The sequence below is a fragment of the Pseudophryne corroboree genome, chromosome 2 (genome assembly GCF_028390025.1).
Source record: "Pseudophryne corroboree isolate aPseCor3 chromosome 2, aPseCor3.hap2, whole genome shotgun sequence".
NCBI lineage: Eukaryota > Metazoa > Chordata > Amphibia > Anura > Myobatrachidae > Pseudophryne > Pseudophryne corroboree.
In genome coordinates, this window is record NC_086445.1 from 484208787 (window position 1) to 484231153 (window position 22367).

At 46.4% G+C, this 22367-nt stretch overlaps 1 long non-coding RNA gene across 1 annotated transcript in view; it reads right to left on the reverse strand.

Annotated features, from left to right (window-relative positions):
• The window catches only part of LOC135050898 (uncharacterized), an 88235-nt gene that overhangs the window by 17390 nt on the left and 48478 nt on the right, over positions 1–22367 (reverse strand). Inside the window, exon 2 of the long non-coding RNA XR_010241907.1 lies at positions 21927–22294. This is a non-coding gene — a long non-coding RNA (uncharacterized LOC135050898). The remainder of the gene's footprint in view (positions 1–21926; positions 22295–22367) is intronic.

The window sequence follows — 22367 nt, forward strand, 5'->3', positions numbered from 1 at the left end:
GATGGAGGAAGAGAGATGCAGATGCACACTCCTAGCACTAAGAACACTGATAGTAGAAATAATTTAAAAAAACTCTCACAATTAAAATGGAGTATAATTGAAGTTCTTAGCACACATTTGCGCAAATATGCGGGCCCATGTACCGCGGCCAGGTGACTTTATCACATGGGTCCCTAACATTCCTAATACTATCACATTATATAAATTTATATAGGACTTACCTCTAAATAGTGCCATTTCAATGTGTGATCTGAAATGCAGGAACCTAGCTACCGTATATACTCGAGTATAAGTCGACCCGACTATAAGCCGAGGCACCTAATTCTACCACAAAAACCTGGGAAAACTTATTGACTCGAGTATAAGCCTAGGGTGGGAAATGCAGCTCTAGCCGTACACAGCCCTCAGTGCCAGATATGCCCTCATAGTGCCAGATATGCCCCCACAGTGCTGCCAGATATGCCCCCACAGTGCTGCCAGATATGCCCCCACAGTGCTGCCAGATATGCCCCACAGTGCTGCCAGATATGCCCCCACAGTGCTGCCAGATATGCCCCCACAGTGCTGCCAGATATGCCCCCACAGTGCTGCCAGATATGCCCCCACAGTGCTGCCAGATATGCCCCCACAGTGCTGCCAGTTATGCCCCCACAGTGCTGCCAGTTATGCCCCCACAGTGCTGCCAGATATGCCCCCACAGTGCTGCCAGATATGCCCCCACAGTGCTGCCAGATATGCCCCCACAGTGCTGCCAGTTATGCCCCCACAGTGCTGCCAGTTATGCCCCCACAGTGCTGCCAGATATGCCCCCACAGTGCTGCCAGATATGCCCCCACAGTGCTGCCAGATATGCCCCCACAGTGCTGCCAGATATGCCCCCACAGTGCTGCCAGATATGCCCCCACAGTGCTGCCAGATATGCCCCCACAGTGCTGCCAGATATGCCCCCACAGTGCTGCCAGATATGCCCCCACAGTGCTGCCAGATATGCCCCCACAGTGCTGCCAGATATGCCCCCACAGTGCTGCCAGTTATGCCCCCACAGTGCTGCCAGTTATGCCCCCACAGTGCTGCCAGATATGCCCCCACAGTGCTGCCAGATATGCCCCCACAGTGCTGCCAGATATGCCCCCACAGTGCTGCCAGATATGCCCCCACAGTGCTGCCAGATATGCCCCCACAGTGCTGCCAGATATGCCCCCACAGTGCTGCCAGTTATGCCCCCACAGTGCTGCCAGATATGCCCCCACAGTGCTGCCAGATATGCCCCCACAGTGCTGCCAGTTATGCCCCCACAGTGCTGCCAGATATGCCCCCACAGTGCTGCCAGATATGCCCCCACAGTGCTGCCAGATACGTTCCCTCCCCAAGTGCCAGGTATGCCCCACAGTGCTGTTACTTACCCCTCCGTCGATCCCGCGCTGTCTTCTGGAGGGACACGAAGCACACAGCGTGCGCGGCTCTCCTGTGTCCCTCCTGCATCTTCGGCGGCCGCGGCGGGTCTATTATAGGAAGTGCCGGTTCGTGATCAGAGGTCACGAACGGGTATTTCCTGTAATAGAACCGCCGCTGCTGCCGCCGGAGATGCAGGAGGGACACAGGAGCGCCGCGCGCTGTGCGCTCCATGTCCCTCCTTCACACTGCTCTGCCTCTGCCTGCACTGACTCGAGTATAAGCCGAGGTGGCTTTTTCAGCACAAAAAAAAGTGCTGAAAAAGTCGGCTTATACTCGAGTATATACGGTAATTAAAACACCTGAGGGTAAATGGGAGGGGTGCCAATACCAGAGGAAGGAAGCCTTGCCTTCCAGTGTACAATATATACACAAATATCGAGGAGGAAAAAAGGGGGGCCTGGACTGCACACCCTAATACTAGAGATTTCAAGAGGTGCTATCATGCTGAGGCTTCTAATACTATGCTGGAGGAAGAGAGATGCAGATGCACACTCCTAGCACTAAGAACACTGATAGTAAAAATAATTTAAATAAACTCTCACAATTAAAATGGAGTATAATTGAAGTTTTTAGCACACATTTGCGCAAATATGCGGGCCCATGTACCGCGGCCAGGTGACTTCATCACATGGGTCCCTAACATTCCTAATACTAAACTTGCCAAAATCACAGTTTATTCCGACGACGTAGTTGTCATTTTTGGGAATTATATTGGACACAGAACTACAGAGAGTCTTTCTTCCAGTGGAAAAGGCTCTGGAACTTCAGAGTCTGGTCAAACAAATTCTGAAACCAGCAAGAGTGTCAATCCATCAATGCATTCGGTTGCTGGGGAAGATGGTTGCGGCCTACGAGGCCATTCAGTTTGGCAGGTTCCATGCCAGAGTGTTCCAGTGGGACCTGTTGAACAAGTGGTCCGGGTCCCACCTACACATGCAGCGGAGGATAATCCTGTCTTCCAAGACCAGGATATCACTCCTGTGGTGGCTGCACAGCTCTCACCTCCTAGAGGGGCGCAGGTTCGGGATACAGGACTGGATCCTAGTGACCACGGATGCAAGCCTACGAGGCTGGGGAGCAGTCACAATGGGAAAAATCTTCCAGGAAAGATGGTCAAGTCAGGAAACTTGTCTCCACATAAATGTTCTGGAGTTAAGGGCCATTTACAACGGCCTTCTGCAAGCGGAACATCTTCTTCGAAATCTGCCTGTACTGATCCAGTCGGACAATGTAACAGCAGTAGCGTACATAAAGCGTCAGGGCGGAACGAAAAGCAGAGCGGCAATGGCAGAAGCCACAAAGATTTTCCGCTGGGCGGAAAAGCATACAAGCGCTCTGTCAGCGATCTTCATTCCAGGAGTGGACAACTGGGAAGCAGACTTCCTCAGCAGACACGATCTCCATCCAGGAGAGTGGGGCCTCCACCAAGAAGTCTTCGCAGAGGTGACAGGTCGTTGGGGAGTTCCTCAAGTAGACATGATGGCTTCTCGTCTCAAAAAGAAGCTTCAGAGATATTGTTCCAGGTCAAAGGACCCTCAAGCAATTGCAGTGGATGCACTGGTGACACCGTGGGTGTTTCAGTCGGTGTATGTATTCCCTCCACTTCCTCTCATTCCAAAAGTTCTAAAGATCATAAGAAGAACAAAGATCTGGGTGATCCTCATTATCCCAGACTGGCCAAGGAGGGCTTGGTATCCAGATATTCAGGAATTTCTCATGGGAGATCCCTGGCCTCTTCCTCTGCACGAGGACCTGTTACAACAGGGGCCGTGCGTGTATCAGGACTTACCGTGGCTACGTTTGACGGCGTGGCAGTTGAGCGCAAAATCCTAGCCCGTAAGGGTATTCCCAGTGAAGTCATTCCCACACTTATTCAGGCCAGAAAAGGGGTTACATCTAAACATTATCACCGTATTTGTAGAAAATATGTTTCTTGGTGTGAATCCAAGGGGGCTCCTACGGAGGAGTTTCGACTGGGACGTTTTCTTCATTTTCTACAAGCAGGTGTGGATGCGGGCCTAAAATTGGGCTCAATTAAGGTACAGATTTCAGCCTTATCGGTATTCTTTCAGAAACAATTGGCCTCCCTTCCAGAAGTTCAGACTTTCGTGAAAGGCGTGTTGCACATCCAACCTCCATTTGTGCCCCCAGTGGCACCATGGGACCTTAATGTGGTGTTGCAGTTCCTTCAATCACATTGGTTTGAACCTTTACGGAAGGTGGAGTTGAAATTCCTCACTTGGAAAGTGGTCATCCTGTTGGCCTTGGCATCTGCAAGGTGGGTGTCTGAGCTAGCGGCCTTGTCTCACAAGAGCCCTTATTTGATCTTCGATGAAGATAGAGCTGAATTGAGGACACGTCAACAATTTCTACCGAAGGTGGTTTCCTCTTTCCACATGAACCAACCTATTGTGGTGCCTGTGGCTACTGACGCCTTCGCTGAGTCAAAATCTCTGGATGTGGTCAGAGCTTTGAAGATTTATGTCGCCAGAACGGCTCAGCTTAGGAAAACAGAGGCTCTGTTTGTCCTGTATGCTCCCAACAAGGTTGGGTGTCCTGCTTCCAAGCAGACCATTGCACACTGGATCTGCAACACGATTCAGCAGGCTCATTCCACGGCTGGATTGCCGTTACGGAATCGGTGAAGGCCCATTCCACTAGAAAGGTGGGCTCATCCTGGGCGGCTGCCCGGGGGGGTCTCGGCATTGCAACTTTGCCGAGCAGCTACTTGGTTGGGGTCAAACACATTTGCAAAGTTCTACAACTTTGACACCTTGGCCGATGAGGACCTTAAGTTTGGTCAATCGGTGCTGCAGAGTCATCCGCACTCTCCCGCCCGTCTTAGAGCTTTGGTAAAACCCCATGGTTCTACTGGTGACCCCAGCATCCTCTAGTACGTATGAGAAAATAGGATTTTAATACCTACCGGTAAATCGTTTTCTCTTAGTCCGTAGAGGATGCTGGGCGCCCGTCCCAGTGCGTACTGTATCTGCACTTATTAGCTGTGGTTACACACATGTTGTGTTACGTTATTGTCAGCATGTTGCTGCAATTGTTCATGCTGTTGGCTTGTGTTCTGTTGAATGCCGCGTTCTGCGGCATGCTTGAGGTGTGAGCTGGTATGAATCTCACCTTAGTTTAACAATAAATCCTTTCCATGAAATGTCCGTGTCCCTGGGCACAGTTCCTATAACTGGAGTCTGGAGGAGGTGCATTGAGGGAGGAGCCAGTTCACACCCTTTCAAAGTCTCAAAGTGCCCATGTCTCCTGCGGATCCCGTCTATACTCCATGGTTCTAATGGTGACCCCAGCATCCTCTACGGTCTAAGAGAAAAGGATTTACCGGTAGGTATTAAAATCCTATTTTTCCGTATTTTGTAATAATTGCATACCATAATGAGATGTCATGGCGATGGGATCTAAGTCTAAGCACAGAATACGTTTATGTTTCATATACACCTTATACACACAGCCTGAAGGTCATTTTAGCCAATATTTTTAAGAACTTTGTGCATTAAACAAAGTTTGTGTACACTGAGCTATCAGAAAAGAAAGCTTTCACTATCTTACTCTCACTCAAGAAATTCCATATTTCTCTGGCGGGGTCCACAGATTATTCCCAGGATAACATTGGGATATGATGAAGCGACAGCTGATTTGCACCAATCAGTCAACGCTTTTCGGCCTCCCAGCATGCAACGGGCCTGTACATATATGCCCGCCTTCTGGCTCAGGCAAATCAGTTTTTTGTTTGGTGCAGCAGGAGTCAGAGGGCTGCTGGTTTTTAGCAGCCCTAAGCTTTCTTATTTTATATTTATAGTCTTATTATTTTTCTTGAGTGATCTTTCTAAAAAGCGTCTTATACGTAGCTTAGAAAGAGTTGCTTCAACAACTCTCCGCTGGGTCGCGACAACGCTTACCCACGAGCACAGTGCTGTTCGGATATACTATCCAGCAGATTTTACCAGGCTGTGGCCAGAGCATGGGGAGAAGATAAGGCATTGGTACCGCTTAGAAGGAGAATACGGACATAGCCGCACTGTTTTGGGAGAAGACTACCAAATAGTCACTGACGCGGATGCCACCTCGGGTGCACCAGCGCTAGGCCTTAGGGATCATAGGTTCCAGGAATAGTATGAGGCCGCGATCCCTTGGGTTGATGTCAGCAGTGGGGAGTTAGATGCTCTCCTGGTCGCCCCTCCCCCCGGTTCATGACCAGTTTCCTCCGAGTCTCCCGCCATGAACTGTTTTGCCACTTCCGTCTGAGACGCTGTATACGAAGGTGACACAATCGCAGCATAGGCAGCTGTGTGACTGGTGCATCTGTGTTCACTGAGCGGCTGTATTTAGTATAGGTTCATCGAGCGGCAGTGTACACTAGTAGCATCTGGATCCACTGAGCCCTCGCAAATGTATTGATTGGTCCCGGAAGTGGGGTGAGTCTCCCTGTATCCCACTCTACTGAGTACGGGTAATACAGCACTAAGTCTCTATCTACCTTTTGAGTATGAATAGTTAGATAAGTGCCTATTGCATATGAGTCTGTATATTATTACTGTTGTTTCTTTCGCTATGCATCTGAATACGGTAGATCTTTTTAAACATGATTCAGTAATATGTTCTCCTACATATTTGAAATGTATTTGTAGTTGATTATGTGCTCATATTGCTTATTATACTAATGTATAACATGTGACCGACTGCTAGTGTAATTGCTGACTTTACTATATATTCTGTCAGTTTTTTTCTTTTCCGATCCTCAATGCTGGATCAGATTGTATGTCACTTTAAAAAGCTTAAAGTGATTACAGTCACAAATTGTGTAATACACTGTGTAAATGTGTTAGGATTACTAGGTTTCTCTGTGTGCATACCTGAAATGAGGTCAGCTGAAGCCAGGTGAAAATTAAACAAGGTTTATTGTAGAAAAGAACCAGTAAAATATCAGCATACAGAAACTGGATCCTTGATTAACATGGAACAGAACACAATATTCCCATATAATTGTAATGGCTTGTTATAGAAACAGGGAGGATGATAATGCTCGAGTATAGGTATAGTCCAGGTTAATTACAGAGGTGAAATGAACATGAAGAAATCCGGGTTTAAACCAAGCAGGGGGAAAATAACATACCAAAACGTAGTAATCAGGCAGGGGTGGAAACAGACTGCAAATAATAATTCAGGAATGCAGATGTTGATCCAGCAGGGTTAGAAGTCTTGTAGCAAGGCATATGTAACGGCAAACTGCAGGAAATGTCTCCAAGATGTAGGTATGGCAGAAGCAGGACAGGATAACTGGAGAGAGCCTAGTCACACTCCAGACAGAACCACAATGATCTGCACATGAATGCTGGTGAGCTGGAGCTAAATAGCAGCACAAGGTGTTGGCCACAGCTGCTCACAATCAGGTAATCAACCTGCAGGGACAGAGTGTGCAATTGCCATTTAGACCTAAGGCAGCAAGTGAGACCCCTAGAGGCAGGAATGAGACAATGCAAGGCAACAGAAACTCACAGACATTCCTAACATTGTCCCCCCCTTAAACAGGCGGATTCCAGACGCCTAAAAGTTCACCTTCTCTTCTTTTTTCCTCTCCTCTTTTTGGGTTGCCTAGACCTATTTGAAGGTGTCACAAAGACACTACTCGGCAGTACAGGTCCATCAATTATAAGTCTAGGATCCTCCAGAAGCTCGCTCTCAGAATCAGAGCCACAACCCAACGGCAGTAGTGACCCCTTATTTTCTTGGATCGTATCAAGAGCGGTTGGTAAATTTGTAGAAGCCAAACTTGCCGAGCAATCTGCGTGAACACCTAAAGATACGTGCCCACATCTCAAAAACTGAAGGTGCTGCCCACACTGCAAAGGCAGGTTCTCAGACGGGCACACTTTAATAGATTCATCCAGGAGAGCGAGGACAGTTGGTGGACTGAATCTTTCGGACACTGCCTTGAGGAAAGTGGGCAAATTTCATAAAACTGGATCTTCCGCATCTACAAGACCGCTTACCCACTTCAAGGCCCCCCCTCTGAACCTCATACATATGTTAGCAATGATATCAATAGGGGAAAAGTTATCAAAACTCAGATAGTACTTGAAGAGAGCTATACACTGAGAGATATCTCCATCAAAGTAAGGCAGTTCCTCAACGACTTGGCTTTCCAAATTAGATGTTACATCAGGGAGGATAGACAACCGTGGCCTCTCAGACAAGATGGAATCTTCTTGGACCTTAGACAGGGTAAGTCTCAGATGGCCCCGGCAGGGCAGACACCTCGGGCAAATCTTGGATCTCGGGCATGGCAGGCACCTCTATCTGGGGCTGGACAGGCAGAGCCCCCTCCTGGGGCTGGACAGGCAGAGCCCCCTCCTGGGGCTGGACAGGCAGAGCCCCCTCCTGGGGCTGGACAGGCAGAGCCCCCTCCTGGAGCTGGACAGGCAGAGCCCCCTCCTGGGGCTGGACAGGCCTTGGCACGACCTCTGGCAAGGCGGACACCTCTCGGGCCTCTGGCAAGGCGGACACCTCTCGGACCTCTGGCAAGGCGGACACCTCTCGGACCTCTGGCAAGGCGGACACCTCTCGGACCTCTGGCAAGGCAGACTTGGATGACTGAGTGACCCTGAAAGACAAAATAACATTTGGACTGACCATTGACACGGCAGTCCTTATTTGCCCAATAGACAGAAAAACAGCGTCCTCATGCCGTGAGGCAAGGGCAACAGAGACCTCATGCCGTGAGGCAAGGGCAACAGAGACCTCATGCCGTGAGGCAAGGGCAGCAGAGATCTCATGCCGTGAGGCAAGGGCAGCAAGGACCTCATGCCGTGAGGCAAGGGCAGCAGGGACCTCATGCCGTGAGGCAAGGGCAGCAGGGACCTCATGCCGTGAGGCAAGGGCAGCAGGGACCTCATGCCGTGAGGCAAGGGCAGCAGGGACCTCATGCCGTGAGGCAAGGGCAGCAGGGACCTCATGCCGTGAGGCAAGGGCAGCAGGGACCTCATGCCGTGAGGCAAGGGCAGCAGGGACCTCATGCCCAAAGGCAAGGGCAGCAGGGACCTCATGCCCAAAGGCAAGGGCAGTAGAATCCTCATGCCCAAAGGCAAGGGCAGCAGGGCCGGACACCCCTCCTGGGGTCGCTGGGCCGGACACCCCTCCTGGGGTCGCTGGGCCGGACACCCCTCCTGGGGTCGCTGGGCCGGACACCCTTCCTGGGGTCGCTGGGCCGGACACCCCTCCTGGGGTCGCTGGGCCGGACACCCCTCCTGGGGTCGCTGGGCCGGACACCACTCCTGGGGTCGCTTGGCCGGACACCCCTCCTTTTGAAATTTGAGTGCCACAATGGCATAACTGAGCAGAATTAGGCACTATGGCAGAATGAGGTAAGTTCTTTTTAGGTTTGCGAGCAGGACATAATTGAATAAAATGTCCAGACCTGCCGCAATAAAAACAAAGTTTTTTATCCATTCTGTGTCTTTTTTCTTCCTCAGAGAGGCTGGGTCGTGGAAAGCTCTAGAACTTGCCTTTGCTTGGGATTGGAAAACAGCGGCCAGAATTGAGAGCACCAGACTCATATTTTTCCCTTTTCCCCTGCGTCTCCTTAAAGGGAACTGGTAATCTTATTGAATATTCAGGCAGAGCAGACAGTATCTCTGAAGACAGGGTTTGAATATTCTCCAGTTTCTCTCTGAAATCCACTAGCAATGAAGAACCCACGAACGGCATAAACTCGAGAGGCAGGGAATTTTTTTTAAATGAAGCCATTTTATGAAATTCAACTATACCTCAAACTCCTGCACACGTTTATTTGGGCAGATCATTCTGTTAGGATTACTAGGTTTCTCTGTGTGTGCATACCTGAAATTAGGTCATCTGAAGCCAGGTGAAAATTAAACAAGGTTTATTGTAGAAAAGAACCAGTAAAATATCTGCATACAGAAACTGGATCCTTGATTAACATGGAACAGAACACAATATTCCCAGATAATTGTAATGGCTTGTTATAGAAACAGGGAGGATGATAATGCTCGAGTATAGGTATAGTCCAGGTTAATTACAGAGGTGAAATGAACATGAAGAAATCCGGGTTTAAACCAAGCAGGGGGAAAATAACATACCAAAACGTAGTAATCAGGCAGGGGTGGAAACAGACTGCAAATAATAATTTAGGAATGCAGATGTTGATCCAGCAGGGTTAGAAGTCTTGTAGCAAGGCATATGTAACGGCAAACTGCAGGAAATGTATCCAAGATGTAGGTATGGCAGAAGCAGGACAGTATAACTGGAGAGAGCCTAGTCACACTCCAGACGGAACCACAATGATCTGCACATGAATGCTGGTGAGCTGGAGCTAAATAGCAGCACAAGGTGTTGGCCACAGCTGCTCACAATCAGGTAATCAACCTGCAGGGACAGAGTGTGCAACTGCCATTCAGACCTAAGCAGTGGTGCAAGTAGAAATATTTTCTTAGTGGTACTGAGTGCCGAAAAATGGGCGTGGTCATGTGTTGTGATGGGGCGTGTCCACATGCTGCTAGTGGGAGAGGCTACATGACACTAGCGGCATGGCCACACGACACACCTTTTTATTTTTTAATCTGGAGGCAAGGCTAAACATATATAGTAATGCCTCCAGTATGATAGAAATATATAGTGATACCTCCAGTATAATAGAAATATATAGTGATGCCCCAATTTAATAACAATATATAGTAATGCCTCCATTATAACAGGAAAATACAGCCACTGTCACACTCCCAGTAACCCTGACAAAGTGGGAGGAGCCGTCATGCTGCCAAGTACCATGGTCTTGTTGCTTTGTGGCACATTATAATTGTGGTAATGGCAAAGTGTGTGGCAGGTGGTACTGAGTACCCGCTGCCAAATTCTTATGGGTACTCCGTACCCGAGCGTACCCACTTACTTGCACCGTTGGACCTAAGGCAGCAAGTGAGACCCCTAGAGGCAGGAATGAGACAATGCAAGGCAACAGAAACACACAGACATTCCTAACAAAATGTTGATTATTTGTCATGTCTAAGAACGGCAAAGGTGAGGAAGATACACTCACAGCAACACCAACACTCATATCATGTTTGTCTTGCAAAGCTGGGTTAACCTCTCAGGATCTGGTTTAGGATGATTTGTGTGCAAATTGTTTTAGCTTTCACCAGGGTCTCTTGAAAAATACAAGGCAGATTCAGGTGCAGGTTGATATCCCTTGCGCAAACATTATCCAGTATAGCTGAGCGGATAATTCCAACTCCTGTACCAGGGATAGGTTATACGATTAACCCTTACATACAGCTTCCCACCTGCGGTTTATCACTTCTAGAAGCAGCCTCCCAAAAGAAACAGGCTGATAAGCCAGTGGTAAGTAAATCTTCATCCTCACAGGCTACACATGTTTCAGATGAGGATTCATCGGAGGATGAAAGCTCAATAAACTCTGGTTAGGCATACGAAGAGGAGGAGGAAGGTCTCAGCTCAGTGGATATAGCTGAGTTAATTAAGGCAATGAAAGCCATTCTATCCTTAGAGGAATCAGCAGAGCCTGTGTTAAAAACCAAGGCACCTGCATTTAAACGTCCCAAAACAGTTAGGACTGAGTTTCCTGGGTCAGATCAGCTGACGGAAATCATGATAAAGGCTTGGGCTACACCAAGTCAGAAGTTTAGAATTCCTAGGAATGGAATTCCAATTATCCTCTTCCAGCTGGGGATTGTTTAAAAAGGGAGGTGGCTTCCAAAGTAGATACGCATGTGATTTGATTAGTGCAAAAATCTACATTACCTCTGCCTTCAACATCATTAAATGATGTCACGGATAGGATAGTGGATGGTTTTTTTAAAAACATTTTTTCCCTGTCTGGGGCAGTCATAAGATCAGCCATGGCTTCAGCTTGGATGGCAAAGGCAGTGGCTACCTGGGCTGATGCATTGGAAGGGGATCTTTAAATGGTATCTAGAGAGCAAAAATCCAATATAGCACATATAAAACATGCTGCGATGTTCTTGGAAGAAGCAGCGTTGGATATGGGTACTATTGCCTCCAGGGCATCAGTTTCAACTATAGCTGCTTGCAGAGCAGTTTGGCTACGTATGTGGAAAGCTGATTCAGAATCTAAGAAGGTTTTGGAATCTTTGCCTTTTTCTGGATATATTCTTTTTGGTAAAGAATTAACAGATATTTTGGAGTCAGAAGCAGGTTCCATGAAGGTAAAGTTTCCTTCCACATACAAATTCAAACCTAAAGTTCCAGCTTTTCTGCCCTTTTGGTCTAAAGGAAAATGTAATGGCAAGCAGCCCCAATACAACAAGTCTGGTAAGACTAAAAATCACTGGGCTACCAGAGGACTGGTGGGTAAAGCAGAAAATAAGCCATCAGTCAATGGTGCGGGCCTCCAACTGGGGGATCCCAGGGTTGGGGGTCGACTTCTTCAGTTTGCACAGATCTGGTAGCAGTCTACAACAGATGCCTGCGAGCAGGAAGCGGTATCTCTAGGTTATGCATTTGCCTTCAAGTAGCACCATCCTCTAATGTTTTTTTGTACCAGCCCATCTCGGCTAGAGATGAATGCCAGGGTTTTGTTAGAGGCAGTTCAGAAATTGCTTCGGTCAGGAGTAATCATTCCAGTTCCTCCTGCACAACGAGGACAGGGGTTTTACTCCAACCTGTTTCTAGTTCAGAAGCCAAATGGGTAATTCCGGCTCAATCTCAAGGTGCTGACAAATACATTTGGGTACTTTGGTTTCATATGTAGACTTTACATTCCATCATTTTGGCCGTGGAGCCAGGGGATTATATGGTATCCCTGGATATCCAGGATGCTTACCTACATGTCCCTATAGCTCAGTCCCATCAGTTCGTTCTCAGGTTTGCTATCCTCCAACAGCAGCGACATGGTGGAGTATGCACAGTTCCACTCAAGACCTCTGCAGCATCTGATCCTTGCCAAATGGAATGGGTTGCATCAGATGATAAAAACGCAGACTATGGTCCTTACGATGTAAGAAGGTCATTAGCCTGCTGGCTCCAGACATCCCATCTGGACAAGGGGAGACCCTTTTGGATATCAGATTGGGAAATTCTGACAATGGATGCCAGTCTCCAGGACTGGGGAGCAGTGACAGGAAGATTTTGTTTCCAGGGGCAATGGACCAAGGAAGAAGGTTGCCTGCCAATAAATATATTGGATCTTTGGGTCATATACATGGCACTGATTCAGGCAAAGTACATCCTTCAGGGGAAAACCAGTTCAGATCCACTCGGACAATGCAACGACAGTAGCGTACCTCAACCATCAAGGAGGAACTCTCAGACAAAAAGCTATGAAGGAGGTAAGTCACACACTAAGGTGGGCAGAACTTCATCATCCAGCCTTGTCCGCAGTGTTTGTTCCGGGAGTCCTAAACTGGGAAGCGGATTTTCTCAGTCGACATGCTATTCAGGCAAGCGAATGGGCTCTACATCCGGAGGTCTTCCAGATCCTAGTCGACAAGTGGGGGTTGCCAGATATAGATCTCAAAGTTATCGCATACGGGTCAAGAACAAAGGATCCCAGAGCGATCTTTGTGGATGCCCTGTCGGTGATATGGGATTTTCATCTGTTCTATGTGTTTCCTCCAATCACCTTATTACCCAGGGTGGTGAGAAAGATAAAGCAAGGAAAGGGTGCCGTAATACTAATTGCTTCGGCTTGGCCCAGAAGACATTGGTACACAGATCTGCAGAGAATGTTGATGGATGCTCCATTCCTGCTCCCTCAACTTCCAGATCTACTGACGCAGGGTCCTTGTTATCACAGACATCTGGATCGACTGTCTTTGATGGTCGTGGCTCTTGAGACCTCTATCCTGAAGTCCAGAGGATTCTCACAACAGGTAATTCAAACAATGCTCAGAGCAAGGAAACCTTCCTCAGCTCGAATTTATCACCGAATATGGCAAACCTATATTCAGTGGTGCAGTGAACGGAAAATGGACCATAGGAATTTCCAGGCTCTTAGCATTCCTTCAGGCAGGAATGGATAAAGGTTTGAAGGTGGCTTCCTTGAGAGTGCAAGTGTCAGCATTGACTGTATGGTTCCAAAAGAAAATTGCCAATTTACAGGATGTGCATACTTTTTTCCAGGGAATGCTGCGCATTCAACCTCCTTTTGTTCCACCTACAGTGTCTTGGGACTTAAGTTTAGTCCTAAAGGCCCTTCAAGGTGCCCCATTTGAACCACTTAATAAAGTGGATCTTAAATGGTTGACCGCTAAAGTTCTCTTTCTGCTGGCCATGGCGTCAGCTAGAAGAGTGTCAGATTTAGGGGCATTGTCATGTCATTCCCCATTTCTGATTTTTTTATCCATATAAAGCAGTTCTTAGAACTAGATCTGGGTATCTTCCGAAGGTGGTGTCTAAATTCCACCTTAACAAAGAAATTGTAGTTCCGGCTTTCCAGGAACCTTTCTGTGGGAGAGGCATCGCTGGAAGTGGATCTATGTGGATCGTACCAGTGCCATCAGAAGACAGATTCTCGCTTCATTCTCTATGGATTTCACAAGAGAGGATAGCCTGCTGATAAGCAGACACTGGCAAGGTGGCTTCGGATGACTATTTCAGAAGCATATTCTCACGCTGATCTCCCTGTTCCGGCTAATGTCTCTGCTCACTCTACTCGTAAGGTAGGTCCATCATGGGCAGCACAACATGGTGCTTCAGCAGAACAGATATGTAAGGCAGCCACATGGCCTTCCAGTAACACATTCATTAGACATTGTGCCATGGATATCTTTGCCTCCCAGGACGCTGAATTCGGGCGAAGGATTCTCCTGTCCAATCAGGAGCGTTCCCACCACTAAATTGCTTTGAGACATCCCAATATTATCCTGTGGATAACCTGTGGACCCTGCCAGAGAAATATATTTTATGGTAAGAACTTACCGTTGATAACAGTATTTCTCCTAAGCCCACAGGTTCCACAGGGATCCCACCCTGACGCATCTGATTTGAGGATCCTTTTGCTCACTAACCTCTTCTTTCTTGTACGGAAGGGTGTGCATGTGTGTTCTTCTCGCCTGATTAGGGCTATCTATTATGCTCTTGCCTTGAGCTTTGGGAATATATGGACGGGCCCGTTGCATGCTGGGAGGCCGAAAAGATTTGACCGATTGGTGCAAATCCGCTGTCACTTCATCATATCCCAACATTATTCTGTGGAACATGTGGACTTAGGAGAAATACTGTTATCAACGGTAAGTTCTTACCATAACATATTTCAGAATATTTCATGTTTTCTGAATATTTAGATATGGGATACTTAACCTGTACTTTCTTCTCCTTTTGAGATATAAACTTCATTGGGAACACATTATTTATCTGCCTTGTTTGGATCTGATATCCTGGAATTCATCACTACCAAATTGAGGACTTTTAAGGTTGTTTTATTGTTCATATAGGAGAATGTGTAATCTTGTTTTAACGCCACTGTGGTTTTAATTTGCATCTCTACTTATGAAACATTTGGAGGACTAGTGAAACCTCCATTTTTAACCACAGGCCTGCTTCTTATAAGATTTATTGCACAATTTGGGTCACTACTTTTTAATCTATCGTATTAATAGCACCAGATGAGACCACCATATCCAGTACACTAAATTAGTTACAATATGGGAATAAGCATTGCACAGAAAGTATTATAGTAAGAAAAAATAGATTTTGATAGAAAAATAACAGTCGATGTGGAATACATTGTAAATGGCAGACTGAACAATGGCATAAAATTACATGCTAAGCTGTGTGTACAAAATACAGTGGGGCCATCGGGCAAGACCAGCAATACCAGAGGGCAAAGTCAGACAGTGGGAGCAGATATGGGGCAGTAGGGGATAGAATGTATTTAAAGGACAACACCACCAAAATGTTAAACTTAATCCATCAGGCAACCAGGTCCTCTGCACAAACGATGCTCTTGTCCACTGAGGCCGAGAAGGCTTTTGACCATGTCAACTGGGGTTTTATGACAAGTCTACTAGATTATACAGGTCTCAAGCCCATTTCCTTACTCAGGATTTTGGCTTTGTACAGGGATTCCTCCGCTAGAGTTAAAGTCAATGGGGATTTCTCAAAACCCATTAAAATTTAAAATGGAACACGCCAAAGGGTGTCCGTTGTCCCCTTTGATTTTCATTTTATGCATTGAGGCCCTAGCAAAGACCATTTAAGTCAACCCTAACATCACTGGATTACGAGTAGCAGATAAGAGCACAAATTAGTGCTTTTCACTGACGACCTATTAGCAACCATTACCAACCCAACAGTCTCCCTTCCCAATCTGATGAAGGAATTTCAGGTTTTTGGAGACTTACTTTAAAATCAGCTATGCTAGATTGCACCCCACGTATATTATATATCTTAGAGTTTTTCTTTCTAAAAATCTTCCGTCAGTTTTCTCACTACATTTTGCCCCCCACTATTACTTCCATCCGACGAGAGCTTTCTATATGGTCGACCAAGGGAATATCATGGATAGGGAAGATTAATGTCATTAAAATTAACATCCTGCCTCATATCTTATTCTTTCTTCAGGCATTACCAGTCCAAAATCATGGTTTGTGAAACTTCACCGGATGGTGAGATGCTTTGTTTGGGGTGGCAGATCTCCTTGATATAGACATGACTACATGTACAGGAGGAAATACTTAGGGGGTTTCCAGCTTTCCCACTTTGACCTTTATTACGACATTATGTTCAGTAGACTTTATGAATGGTTTAATCCTAACTCCCCAAAACATTGGGTACATATTGAAAGCTCCTTCAACAAAACACCTTTGAATATTATTCCCTGGCTTTTTCATATCCCTATTATTTTGCACCCAACCATAGGTCCTACTATGGCAGTTTGGAAATGCCTTAGAATTAAGCAATTTATCTCTTCAACACAATCCCCCTTAACGCCATTATTTGAAAACGCAGAGTTTGCCCTAGGGGACTCTAATATGGCTTTCAAGTCATGGTGTGATGCAGGTATTTTGCGGATTGGTCAACTGTATACTCCTTCTGGAGTGATGCCATCCCCAGATGTTCAATCCAAATGGTTTCTTCCTAGTAAGGATCTTTGGAGATATTTACAAGTCAAACATTTTCCTCAGGCTAGATCGACGAGGTGGGCAGGTGCTAGAGATTTTACACCTTTTGAGCAGTTAGTATCCTCACACTTGATTTCAAATATATATGTATATTTGTGAAAAAGAGGGGGGGATGAAGGATATATAGCGACCAAGGTGTCAGTATAATAATAAGAAGTCTCATTAGACGAAACGCGTTGGAAACCTTCACCTACCTCATTTAAGATAAGAAAAAATTCTTATACTTGTTTTTATTGTAGTTTTATATAATTCATTTAAGTGCTTTTAGTTCAGTTGTGTTTTATCATTGTCCCATTTTTTTAGATGTTTCTTTTATTTGCAATTGTACGTGAATAAATACCTTTTAATTTAATAAAATTGGCAACTATATACTTATTATACTGACACCTTGGTCGCTATATATCCTTCATCCCCCCTCTTTTTCACAAATCTTATTCAGGGAATCACCATCCCTGTACTTATTTGAAGGATCCAGCTGACGCCCCATTAGATACACAGGGGAGTGTCATTTCAGATTGCCAATATCACTCTTATAACATATCTGTCTGTATCACAAGTGGCGCAATATTAATCCCTGTTCCCTATATATGTATATTTAATCGAACACCATTTCTCCACACTACCATTATTCACGAAAAAATGGGAGAAGGACCTGAATAATACACTTAGTGAGGCTCAGTGGAAATCCATATTTGACAAATCGTGGAGTAGCTCCACTAACGTATTAACTTTGGAAACCCACTTTAAAGTCATTTCCCATTGGTATCGCTGCCCTTCCACGCTCTCCAAAATGTACCCAGGGGTCCCTGCTACCTGTTGGAGGTGTGGAAAGGAATATGGTTCTCCACTACATATATGGTGGTCCTGCCCAACTCTGCGGTCTTTCTGGACCGGTGTGATCTCGACTACTCGGGATATTATAGGGTCAGAGATCCCAGATAGACCAGAATTATGGCTGCTGAATTTACATACCTCTTTTTTATCGACCTATAAGAAGTCCCTGCTTAAAAATATTAATAGAAAAGCTGTCATACCGGTCCATTGGAGGTCCACCTCTCCTCCTTCCCTCTCGGAGTGGTTTAAAAGGATAGAATTATACAGAACAATGGATGAAATTATAATGTCCTCCCCAGATAAGTTCCAAACGTATTCCATTATTTGGATTCCCTGGTTAGAGTACTGTGAAACAGACAAGTATAAACGTATTGTTGGTCTACCATAGTTCCCATTTTCAACTCAATTTGTTTCTATGATTGGAAACAGCATAGTTTACCTTAAACTCAATGGTGGTGTTCCCCTTCTCTCATCCCCCTTGAAATCTATCTTTACCCCCTCTTTTCTTTACTTCCTATCTAACTCTCTTTTCTCCTTTTCCCTCTTTTTTTTTTAACTTATTACATATTCTATTACGCAAGTGAAAAGCATGATGAAGGATGATCCGCATATTAATAGCCATGTTTTTATCCATTAATGACCCTTGTGTATTGTATTACTATTGTTGTAGGATATTACGTACTTAACTACAGGGTGTGAGTTTATTGACTATGACTCTGAGATTATGCAATTGTTCTTCCTGTTGCTATCTTCTATTTGTGAAACTATGCTTATTTATACTTTAATAAAAATAACATGCACAAAAAAAAAAGAATATATTTAAAGTAAAGAGAAATATATAAGGCCTGCTGCGATCCCAGGAATCCACAGATCCGGCATGCTGCTCTAGTGCTTCGTGCAGTGGGCGCGTCTATCCACAGATGGATAGAGAGCCTACCAATGCCTAGGCAGATTGAGTAGCCCCAAAGCAGGAAAACGGGCCGGGGCAGGAGAGTGAATAGCACGGTGGTGGGCCCCTCAGCAGCAGGGCAGCATGCAGGTGGCAAGATGGTGGTCCCCTCATCAGCGGGCAGCATGCGGGTGGCAAAATAGTGATCCCCTCATCAGTGGGACAGCATGATGGCAAGACGGTGGCCCTTCAGCAGCAGGGCAGCATTCGGGCGGCAAAACGGTGGGCCCCTCAGCAGCAAGGCAGCATACTGGTGGCAAGATGGCGGTCCCCTCAGCAGCAGGGCAGCATGCGGGTGGCAAGATGGTGGTCCCCTCAGCAGCGGGACATCAATGCAGGTGGCAAGCTGGTGGTCCCCTCAGCAGCAGGGCAGCATGCGGGTGGCAAGATGGTGGTCCCCTCAGCAGCGGGGCAGTTGCCCGTTGGATTGGCCAGGTACACACGTTGTCTAGTGTTTTCCCAGCTTAAAGCAACAATATCCTCAGATTTGTGCGTATCGAAATGCCCTGGACACTGCCAAACAAACATATTTCCAAACTCTCATCTCTGCTCAAGCCTCTAACCCCAAACGACTCTTTAATACATTTAAATCAATACATTTACATCACTTCTGAATCCTACCTCACCTACCCCACCATCCACTATCAAGGCACAAGATCTTGCTTCCTACTTCAAGGAGAAGATTGATAAGATCCGAGATGAAATGGTATGCTCTTCATCAGCCAGTGACCTGCTCAGTTCTTTACCTGAACCCTCTGGCACTCTCTCTTCATTTGATCCCACAAATGAAGATGAAGTACTGTATCATCACTCTTCTCATCCTGCTTCTCTACTGCCTCTCCTCTTGATCCTTTACCCTCACAAATAAGTAAAGCTCCATCTCCGGTGCTCATCCCTACCTTAACTAACATCTGTAATCTCTCTCTCCCTACTGGTATTTTTCCTTCACTGTTCAAGCATGCAGTGATTACTCCCATTTTGAAAAAATTAAATTCTGACCCTAACTCTCTCTCAAACTACCGTCCTATCTCTCAGCTCCCTTGCCTCTCTAAGCTACTTGAGAGACTTGCCTACACTCGACTCACATACTTTCTTAACTCGCACAACTTATTGGACACACTTCAGTCAGGCTTCCGTTCCCAACACTCCACAGAGACAGCACTGACAAAAGTGGTTAATGATTTGGGGGGTAAAACCATGTGCACTGCAGGGGGAGCATATATAGGAGTATATTCCACTGAAGTCGGATCCGACCTGGGCTATTCAATGCTATCTCAATTCGACTTTTAAAAAAGTTGAATTGAGATGCGGGAGGGGAGATGGGTCTCTGCCTCTGCCTCTTCCCATCCCCACATCACCAGCAAGGAGCCGGGTGAACGCTGCTGTGAGCGGCGGCTGTGTGACACATCCTCCGGCGGCTGTGTGACACATCCTCCGACACTACTCTCCCCTTCTTCAGCGCTGCTCTCCCCATCTCACTTCGACTTTTTTTAAATTTGAATTGAGATGTCGGTTTTTGCCCCGTTTTCGCCACAAGCACGTGGAACGGCAGCTATTCCGCCGATCCACGTGCTTTTCGACAAGTCGAATTCATCGACTTGTTGAAAAATTTGGGGTTAGATTGAATAGGTTGGAACCCATCCCGACCTAAAAAAGTCGAAAACTGCCATCTTTTTCGACAGACGGCAGCTTTCGACTTCAATTGAATATACCCCATAACATTTGCAGAGAGAGTTAGATTTGGGTGGGTTATATTGTTTCTGTTCAGGGTAAATACTGGCTGCTTTATTTTTACACTGCAATATAGATTTCAGTTTGAACACATCCCACCCAAATCTAACTCTCTCTGCACATGTTATATCTGCCCCTCCTGCAGTGCACATGGTCATTCCGAGTTGATCGCACCAAGCAACTTTTTGCTGCTGGTGCGATCAACTAATCCCCACCTATGGGGGAGTGTATTTTAGCCCTGCTATGCTAAAAAAGTTTCACGTTAAATAAGAGCAGCCCTGGACATACTTACCCTGTGCGACGAATCCAGCGATGATGGGGCCGGCTTTGATGTCAGACATCCGCCCTCCGTTCTCCTGGACACGCCTGCGTTTTCCTTACCACTCCCCGAAAACGGCCGCCAACGTACAGGTGACGCCCTGGAACGTCTTCCTTCTGTCAATCTTTTCTTGCGGTCGCCGCTGCGACCACTTTCTTTGTTTCCAGCGTCGTAGCCCAGCACAACGAGGCGCGTGAGCAATGCGCACGCCGCGCATGCACAGTTCCGACCCGATCGCGCTGCTGCAAGGAAGTGCAGCGTACAATTGGGATGGAATGACCCCCATGGTTTTTGCCGAACTGCTAACAAATTTGCTGCTGCGATCAACTCTGAATTAGGCCCATGGTTTTGCCCATTAGCTAACAAATTTGCTGCTGCAATCAGATCTGAATTAGGCCCTTGGTCACTGCGAAGTCTAAAGGCCATTACTCACTTCAGATTCTTCTAGATCTATCTGCTGCTTTTGACCACTCTCTTCTCATACAAACACTACAATCACTAGGTCTTAAAGACACAGCCCTTTCTTGGTTCCTATCCTACCTATCTAATTGCTCCTTCAGTGTTCACTTCTCTGAATCTACCTCCTCTCCGCTACCTGTTTCAGTTGGAGTACCGCATGGCTCAGTCTTGGGTCCTCTTCTTTTCTCAATCTATACCTTATCTCTTGGTAAACTAATCAGCTCTTTTGGATTTCAGTATCATTTGTACGCAGATGATACTTAAGTCTACCTATCCTCCCCTGATTTGTCTCTATCTGTACTGGCCCGTGTCACTGAATGCCTTTCTGCCATTTCATCTTGGATGACATCTCGCCACCTCAAACTTAATATTTCAGAAACAGAGTTAATTATATTTCCACTGGCCAATAGTAGTTACCAACCTGATGTGTCTATCACTGTTGAAAACTCGACAATCAACCCTACCCCATAAGCTCGCTGCCTAGGTGTCATCTTTGACTCTGATTTGTCCTTTGTTCCCCACATTCAATCTGTCTCAAGGTCATGTTACATGCATCTAAAAATCATATCCAAAATACGACTGTTAGGTTCCTGGTGCTCAGAACAAGGGAGATGTTGCGTAGTGAGTCCAGAGCACCAGAACGTGACGCTGAAATAAGGTGTGGTGTGGAAATAGCCCCTAGCACCCTACCTCCATTGTTTCACCAGTGTGGTCAGTTCACGCCTGAGTGACTATGGTTTCTTGGGCCCACGGCAGCCGCGTTTGAAGGGCGGATTAGGTCTGCCCAACTCCGATGCCCCCAGGTCTTAGAGTGAGACAAGGCGTGAACTGAGACAGGATAATAACAAGGGGACCTCTAACTAAAGCAAACAGAAGGCTAGGGGCTACTAACAACCCTAAAACTAAATATATGTGCGGCACGCCGCCAAAGGAAAGGAACAACAAAGGAAATGCTGTCCACACGCCGAAACCTAATCCTTTAGATTTTTTCTTGCTCTTTGCAATTTTAACCTGTGCCATGGCACTGAAGAGGACGTCATCTTACCTACTGCCACACTGATATCCTGCGGGTGGATGAGTGAAGATTCTTCTTCCTGACAGTGTGCAGATGGTCTTTGGCTGTAAGATTCTCTGGGAGATATTCAATTAGCCGCAACCTTTGTGGTACTTTACCGTACAGCTGTATGGGTAGCGAGGTTCAGACCGCCTGTGGGGCTCGCTCGCAGCACTGTGGGGACTTGCACGTCGGGTAAATCCCGCTAATTGATTAGGTTCGTGCCAGCAATTAGCAGTGGGTTTAATTGAATTCCCCCATTGTGTATCTGGAATGTCTTCTAGAGGTGAGCATCTGGTACTGCAGGCTGTTTAATTCCTCTGTTCAGCTGATTTTGTGACTTCATTCTGGGTCCAAATCTTGATGCAAACAAAAAATTATTTACTCAGGGTTTCTAAACATTTTAAGATCTCTGCAAATAAAAAAGTAGAG